We start from the raw sequence: 8,872 nt of genomic DNA, 5'->3' as shown, positions 1-8,872 counted from the left end.
ACAGGAAGCTTCTAGATCACGTCTAATAGGCAGAAAGTGCATGCGCAGATCAGCAGACCAAAAGTTTCTTGCACACCCGCTAGATAAGCGACCCACCCTGCCACCATCCCCCATCCCCCATCCCCCATCCCGCACCCTGCACACTCACACCCCCTCCTTACCTTACACACAAATGCCACGATTTCGTCTGTAAACAGTGCAGGAGCCATGATGCACACTTACGACAGGGCCTGGACAATTTCCGGAAACGTGTGCACGCAGCAAAAGTTTCGTTTCCGGTTTCATGTATAAATGTGAGAACGCGGTTTTGTATATTCGCGAATTCGCGAATAGTGAACATACACAACCATTAAGCAGATTTAACTTAGAAAAAGAAATACAAATACATACATTTGTGGACACCAGAAAACTTTATTTAGACACATGAAGACATTTTCAAAAAAAAATTGGAAACATGCTGTTTATTACATTTGTATTTTTCAAACCAAAACAACCTTTGTACAACATTTAGACCATATACATCGACAAAGAGCCCATAATCAACAGATGCATGTGCAGATTGACAGAATTATGTTAACAGCAATAAATACTTACAGAGAGTCAACACACAACACAGCCAAATCTCACCTCCATAAATAACAAAGGGCCAAAAATGTTACCCATAAAACATGTGACACACAAATATATTGGACCTCTTCGTAGGTCAAATCTTTCCTGATGTCTGAGTGAGCTATATATAATCCAAGCAAACACACCCAGAATGGTAACGCCCAGTCCAAAAATTAACTGTGTGTATCCTGTGTGTTTTGGAGCATGCTCAGTTGCCAAAACAAGGGAAATAGAAATGAGGAATAGAAATGTATGTAGGTGTGTATAGTATATGTGAATTGAAAAAATTCTCTCTTGAAGTTTGCTAGTCATTATTTAGAATGTTTAGATACAGGAATACATACATATATATACAATTACGTGAGAGAGAGAGAAATATATATTTAGGGAAACAATTGAAACACACCTTTTGGGATTTGAGAAGTGAGATTGTGACGATTGACCAGATATGTAAGCCAACAATCTGACTCATCACTCATGAACATCCCTAAATTTGGCGTGGCAATTATATCAGGCGTTCTTATGTGCATTTTGGCTGGCGTTTTCCCAGGCGTTTTGACATGCATTTTTTGGGCAGGCATTGTTATATGAAATCACCTACAAAAGCCCCAAAAACAGACCACAAACACGTACATGTGAACGTAGCCCGTTTGGGGGCGTTTGAGGGGGATTTGTCCAGCTCAAGGATCAGCTCCCAAAACAGGCAAAAAATCCAATCCTATTCAGTTCAATGGCCCCTGTTCCCATGTGAGCATTTTGACGGCATGAGGAAAACACCCAACGCTCACTGAGAAATAGCACAATGATTAGGGAGTCTGCCTTCCTGCTGTAGGTTTGTAAGTTCGAATCCGGAAGGTGCCCTCTGTATGGGCAACACTTGGATATCTCCAATCCTCCAAATGTTGACATCATTAATTTTGTTCATGTTTGAAAAAGGCATGTGTATCAGCAAACTTTTAATCCAAAGACATGAACAAAATACAAAAGATGCCCCATAAAGTCAATATGTAGCAATATTGTGAGCTAAAGCTCTATTTGTTTGTTGGGCATACTTTGCTAATTAGCCAAGTATAAGGGATATATATATATATACCTTCAGTTAAATGTGTAGTAAAATGGTAACACTTGGCCATACCCATATGGAAGAAAAGGTAGTATTTGCAATATATTTCTAAAAACATTCTTTGGAAACACATAAAATATTGTCAAAATTGTGACATTTCCTTGATATGTGTGAAATGCTAATAATCTTTCTTTGAAATATGTTTTACATCTATTTTTTTTCTATCTGACGACCAATTCCCCAATGTAATATTTTGTGGGTTTTTTCAGAGAATGTGGAGGTTCTATATAAACACTGTAGATTTGACTGCTATGATTTCGGAGTTAGCAGGAAAGGTGTATGGAATGTGATGGTGTTTACTAAAGGATCCCTTGTTGGAAGTGTGCATGTTTTTCCAATTCCGCCGGTTTTTGCCATTTTCTATGGGCGAGACAGCGGATTTGCAAGCGGTATTCAAAAAAAAATTGACCCAAAATCGCGCTGGCGAAATTTTTTGAGCCAATTTGACGTTGCGCATGCGCACATTCGCGGCTGGAGGAGCTGTTTAACCTTTCCACACTTTCGCAGATATCTCTCTTTCTAAGTCAGTTTTTGAGATTTTTTAAACGCAAGTCATCTCCAAATTGACTTCCACACCTTCCACAGTGATTTGGGATTTTTGGGGGTACAGGGGAAAATTTGGCTAAACTTTAGTCGAGCTTTTAGCTGGCGTGGTTTTAAGTCGCGCTCTGACCATATTGCATCTTAATGAATCTCACACTAGGCGCTATTTTCCGCCCGCCGTTCTTTGAATGCCAATTTCAGACTTAAATAATCGCCGCTTCGCAAAATCACGCCGAAACGCCAATTCGCCGTACTATGAATCAGGCCCATAGTTTCCATCAATAGCATTTTTTTTTTGGTTTTTTTTTTGGCCAACTTTTATTTTATTTTTAGTCTAGTTCCAGTACTCAAATTAATTGCATGGAAACTTTTAGCCTGAAATAAGCAGAAAGAGTTTCAGTGTGAACCTGACCCCACTCAAAAGGCTGTGTGGAGAGGAGCCACTCTAGTCTGTACATGAGCTGAATGCATCACACAAAGCTATTCTGTAAGTAAGAGAGCGAGCAACAGAGATACTCAAAATGAGTCAAGAGCCATGCTTCCTTGTGCCTAACCTGGCAATGGCTTTAATATGAGTATGAGTCCTGTGTGGGTGTGAATGTGTCTAAATGTGTGTAAGTGTGTCAATGTGTGTGAGTGTGTCCCTATGACGTGCCTGGGTTCTCCTATATACTGTATTAGGACAAAAAGGCCATACAAATTATAATAAGCCAAACCCAGAAGGTAGAACTTCTTCCCATTGGTTGGGGTAGATAACCATTAACTGGTTGTGTAATTATGCAACTACCTCTTCTAACCAACATGTATGTCAGGGAGAAAAAATATTTTATAGAAATGACGACATTAATTTGTAGTAAAAAAATATAAAAATATGTCCATGCAGGCATGGCCATCTGATATTTCTGTTATATCTCTTTGAAAGGTTCAGTTCTGTTAAAGCCGTTTAATGAGTATGCATACTAATACCGTATATACTGTATAAATTGGTTAAGAATAAGTGATTTACCTATATATTATTGTGACGGTGTTCACCGTCACTGGAAGTAAAAGACAGATACTTAATGGTTTGGATTGCTTCAAGTGGGACAGTAATATTTGTCAGCATTATCATATAGAAATATGAAGATTTAATCCCACTTTACACTGTGAGACCTAGACTGTTGTAGACCATTGCCACGAAGTCTGTGACTCCTAAATGATGTGTATTCCATGTACTAAAATGTAGGAGACAGACTGATACTGGGGTCTCTTCCTATTGTTTGTGTCTTGAGATAATGTGTAATTTTTTTTTTTTTTTTTTAGCTTTGTTGCAGGCAGTCTTGTCATCCCAGTCTGGTTTAAGTGCGCTGAGTTAATTAGAATGTTAAGCTAAGTGCCAGGCTAGCTTTAATATGACGGCGGCTGGTATTTGATATCTATGTTCATGACTGCGAGGAAGCCGTATACTGACGGAAGACCACAAGTACAGTGTGGATTGGAGGTTCCGTTACATTGGTGGCAAGCGGTGGGATGCTTCCTGTAGTCTGGGACATCCAAACCTCCACCGGGATCCAGGGTCCGGATAGCAGAAGAGGAGAGGTACAGATATCAGCCGCCATGGAAGAGGAATTCGGAAGGAGGTTGCGAGAGATGCAGATACAGCACAGGGGACCAGTGTCAGAGCAGGTCCTGCTAGGATGGCATGATTCTGTGCACTTGAATCTCTGGAAGGAAACGCTAGCCTGTAAGCAGCGCCACCAGGGAAAAATCCTCCCCTCCATGCAGAAAAGGTACTGGTCACAGTATGGGTTGTGGGAGCTGTTTTTGGGAGATACACTGCACAAGTTGCAGACAGCTGAGTTAAGCAGGCTGGTCTGGGCAGAGATGCGGTTGGAAGAGAGCTATAGAGCGCTCCGGTGGCATGTATCCCAAACATGCCCTTGGATAGCCGATGACAGCCCAATGGAAGGCTTTGACTACGGCGGCCTGGGACTGTTGTATGAGAAGCTGTCACGGGATCCTAACTTTGGGAGCAATTTGGAGTGGCGGTTAGAGGAAATGATGGATTATAGAGAAAGGATTCTGAACATCTCGGAAGTGTTCTGGGCACTGGAAAATATGGAGTTTCTGGCCATTCAGGAATGGGAGCTAGAGATCGCTTACAGTCGGCTGCTAGACTCGGCTCAATGTTCTACGAGAGAGGCAGAGGTTGGCTGGGTGAGTAATGCTGTTTTCCGGACAATTTGTTTGGGGTACTGTGTGGGTGCAGACATTGGGAGGGCCTGTGGAACACAGCCCACCTTAGAAAGGTTGGAAAACCCCTCTCTCAGCCCACTAGACCCCTCTTATGTCTATGTCACCCTGTGTCTATTAGGGACACAGGGTGACCAAGAAGTCCAGTCTAGCCTGCCCAGACCAGACTTCCACAGACTGATCGGCTATGAGAGCTCTATGCGCCCTGCCGGGACAAACTTACAAACTATGTGGAACTTTGTCAAGGGAGCTGCCATGATGGATTGACTCTTTGGGACTTGTTGCCTGACTAACTCAAGCACAGACCGATTGGAGGTCTGGTACCTGGTTAGTCTACCTTTGGGGGGAAGATATGTGACGGTGTGGTAGTGAAAGACAGATACTTAAAAATATAAAAATATGTCCATGCAGGCATAGCCATCTGATATTTCTGTTATATCTCTTTGAAAGGTTCAGTTCTGTTAAAGTCGTTTAATGAGTATGCATACTAATACCGTATATATATCTTGGTTAAGAAGAAGTGATTTACCTATATATTATTGTGACGGTGTTCACCATCACTGGAAGTAAAAGACAGATACTTAATGGTTTGGATTGCTTCAAGTGGGACAGTAATATTTGAAAGCACTATCTTAATATAGAAATATGAAGATTTAATCCCACTTTACACTGTGAGACCTAGACTGTTGTAGACCATTGCCATGAAGTCTGTGACTCCTAAATGATGTGTATGCCATGTACTAAAATGTAGGAGACAGACAGACTGATACTGGGGTCTCTTCCTATTGTTTGTGTATTGAGATAACGCATCATTTTTTATTTTGTTTTAGCTTTGTTGCCGGCAGTCTTGTCATCCCAGTCTGGTTTAAGTGTGCTGAGTTAATTAGCATGTTAATAAATACTTTTGCAAGGCACTGTAGGTGGAATTAGCCATGAGTCAGCTGTACCTCATTATCTAACCATTGCGTGATGTTTTGGGTAATTATTTGGGTCATTGTTCATGTAGTGACTAAAGTGTGTTCAATAAAGTGTGATTCTAGTACAAGCTAAATGCCAGGCTAGCTTTGTTTGACGGCGGCTGGCATTTGATATCTATTTTCATGACTGCAAGGAAGCCGTATACTGACAGAAGACCACAAGTACAGTGTGGGTCAGAGGTTCTGTTACAATTATCTAAATTGATACACAATAACCTTTAACTATAATTGTTTGACACGTGTGGTATATATTCACTCAGAAGTTTATCTACTAGAGAATTATTATTAGTAAAAAATGTAATCATGACATGGTATAGGATCTAAAATATGGAATATAATTTAATCATCATATACTACCAACAATAATTTCCACATCCCCACTTGGGATATAATGGAACAAGGAGGTTGTAGATGCTTTTGATCATATTGAATGTATTTAAAAATACTGTTTGATTAGTTATAAGTGGATGACCAGAAGATGTAACAGCTTTCTGTTGATGGCTTCGCTGTTGTTAACTTTCCCAGAAAATATGACAATGGTCTGTTAGTTAGATAACCCATTTTACGACTGTCCCTTTTGATGACTTGTGCAGAGATGTTAGGAGATGTCCTTGTATGTAAAACAATTTCATTGTCAGGGCACTATGGTCATGGTTCTTCAAATATATTCTCTTTCAATGACCATAGAATATAGTTCGCTATCCCAAGGGTTAGTCAACAACATTTTACCACTCTTCAAAAAAACAATGGAAACAGAAACATGATGTCTACTTGGGAGGATTTTATAGTGAAGGCCTCGAGTTGAACCTTGTCTTTGGGTTCAAGCAGTTCTTAATCTTTCACATGCAATATGAAAAATATGCCTATTTATTACAATAGTCCTGGCAGGTGTAAATGCAAAACTAAGATCAGATTATTTTTTAATCCTAATTTTCTATACACGTTTGATAACATTTCCCATTTAATGTAGTATTTCTCATTGGGAAATCTTGTTAGATAAATACAAACGACTTTATTCCATTTCTGACACGAATTAGTCCATCAGCGGCAGCTGTAACAGTTGTGGTCCACTGGGAATACTTGGATGCAGTGATTGCAAAAGTTTCTAAATCTAAATTGCGAGTGAGGTGATAGCTTTATGAAACCTATAAAAGCCCAACTGAATTCAAGAGAAAAGCAATGTGACAAATGTTGCATTAATATCCAGAAGGCCTCTCTGAATTAAGTCTTTCAAGTTACAATATTGAGATTGAAAAAAACATTTTAGGAATTGTTGATTTTCCAAGACATAAATCCAAGTCATGAATTTGATTTCCAAGAATGTCTCTGCAACTTTTACCAACTTTGTTCTGATGGGGCTTATTGAGATTGAATCATTTGGATATGTATGTGCTATTTTGGCTCTTGCATTGTTTTCAGTCACATTGTTTATGACTTCTATGATTGTCTATGTAACATGGACAGAGAAAAGCATGCATGAACCTATGTACATCTTAATATGTGTCTTAGTTATAAATGTGATGTTTGGGAACGCATCATATTTTCCCAAGCTTGCCATTGATTTGTTCTCTGGATGCTCAACCATCTCATACACAGGATGTCTCTGTCAATCTTTCTGTCTCCAGCTTTATTCGTGGGTTGAAATGTATACTTTTACAGTAATGGCATATGATCGATATCTGGCTGTAGGCCACCCTCTGAGATACCATACTCTGATGAACAACATTACAACTCAAAAAATATCACTTGCCATATATGTTTTCAATGCAGTGATAATAATTGTGAGCATATTGTTAACATTAAGGCTAACTTTCTGTGAAGTAAATGTCAACAGTTTTTTTTGTGAGATTGTGTCTATACAACCACTTGCTTGTAATGATATAACAATTAACGTCATCTATGGAACGACATTGACCATGTTTAATTTGATTGGTTGCTTGTTTGTAATTATGTACTCTTACATAAGAACAGTTATCATTTGTCTGAAACTGTCTGCAGAATCCTCTCAGAAAGCTCTGCATACATTGATGACTCACATATTGGCCTTCTCCATTTATATTATCACTGTCTTGTTCATTGTTTTCAGGTTCAGTCTAAACAAGGGTTCTGAAAGCAGATGTTATGATACCTTTGATTGGTATCGGCATAGCTACTTCTGTAAACCCTCTGATCTACGGGATAAGGACCAAAGCTCTCAGAGAAAAAATTGTATGCAACCTGCATTAAAATTGGTTGGCAAAACAATATAATTTTTTCAGCAGCAATTTTATCATTGTAGAGATGTGTTATTTCTCTAATTTTTTGTGGATTCTGTAGGAAGGAGAGGGCTGTAGTCCAGCCTGTTGGAGCGTGCTTGTTAGTGTTCTCTTAGATTGTACATGTATCTCCTCCAGATTATGCAGTTATTGTCTACTGTGTATGTGTAGCACCCTCCTAGGTAGGTGCTAGTCAGAGAGCATAGTTTGGGCTCTGTCTGCCTATCAGAGGAGCAGCAGGCAAATCTATATTGCTTTCTGCCTACCAGAGAGCAGGATCTGTGAGTTACATCAGCTCAGGGTGCACAGTGTGTGTTTTATTGGGTCTAAATAGAGTTTAACACTGGTCCAATAGGGAGGCATGTTTGACAGTGGGAGGAAACCTGACAAATGGGTACACAGGCTTTGATACAGTCTCAGTGATTGCCAGAGACCAGCTGTCTCGGTGCATTATGGGATACTGTATAAAAGCCAGGAGCACATGTGCTGCAGGGTCTTTGGCTGACCACTCCTTTGATCCCCAGGCCAACCGCCTGTGACCTTGTGCCACCACTACAGTTCCGGAAGGAGGGTGGCGGCTGCCTCCTCCTCTGTAGTGGTGGCACGTGGTCATAGGCGGTTGGCCTGGGGATCAAAGGAATGGTACTGAACCCAGAGGTCCAGGAAAACTGACTAAAGGGGGAGAGACACTGGCGACCATCGGAAAAAAGTATTGTGTTTACATGGGATCATGTCAAGGGGCCTGACCTGAGGGTGGCCACCTCGGATTAAGATAGTCAAAGGACGGGTGTCAGTGTGTCAAGTGAAAGGGGATACTAGGAGAGTATCCTGAAGAGAATGTAGTTCATCAAGTTATCTGGATAGAGACTTAATCTAAATTCACCTAGTGGCAGGCTGGCTGCATCATCAGACAGGAGTCCTCATATCTTGTGAATAGTTAATTTGGCGTATCCCACTATTCCCTTTTCCCATCCCTATTTTAAATAAAACACCAAAAACAACTACAAAACCCTGGACTGATCATTGACTGAGCCAAGAAGTAAAGTGTTAAATTGTGAATACCAGCGTTGCTAACGGTAACCCAGGGCAAACCGAAAATGTATTATCCAGCAGTCCTCAAGGGGGCAGTGTAA

General features: G+C 40.3%; 1 pseudogene across 1 annotated transcript; it reads left to right on the top strand.

Moving 5' to 3' along the window:
• Positions 1-6,809: 6,809 nt before the first annotated feature.
• On the top strand, positions 6,810-7,733 carry LOC309548294 (olfactory receptor 51E1-like; annotated as a pseudogene). The gene has a single exon. The product of its transcript is annotated as an olfactory receptor 51E1-like (transcript).
• The last annotated feature ends 1,139 nt before the right edge of the window (positions 7,734-8,872 follow it).

This window comes from Pelophylax lessonae, assembly GCF_965119305.1.
Source record: "Pelophylax lessonae genome assembly, chromosome: 2".
Classification (NCBI taxonomy): Eukaryota; Metazoa; Chordata; class Amphibia; order Anura; family Ranidae; genus Pelophylax; species Pelophylax lessonae.
Note: the sequence above shows the minus strand (reverse complement) of the source record. Positions and strands in the feature narration are given on the sequence as shown.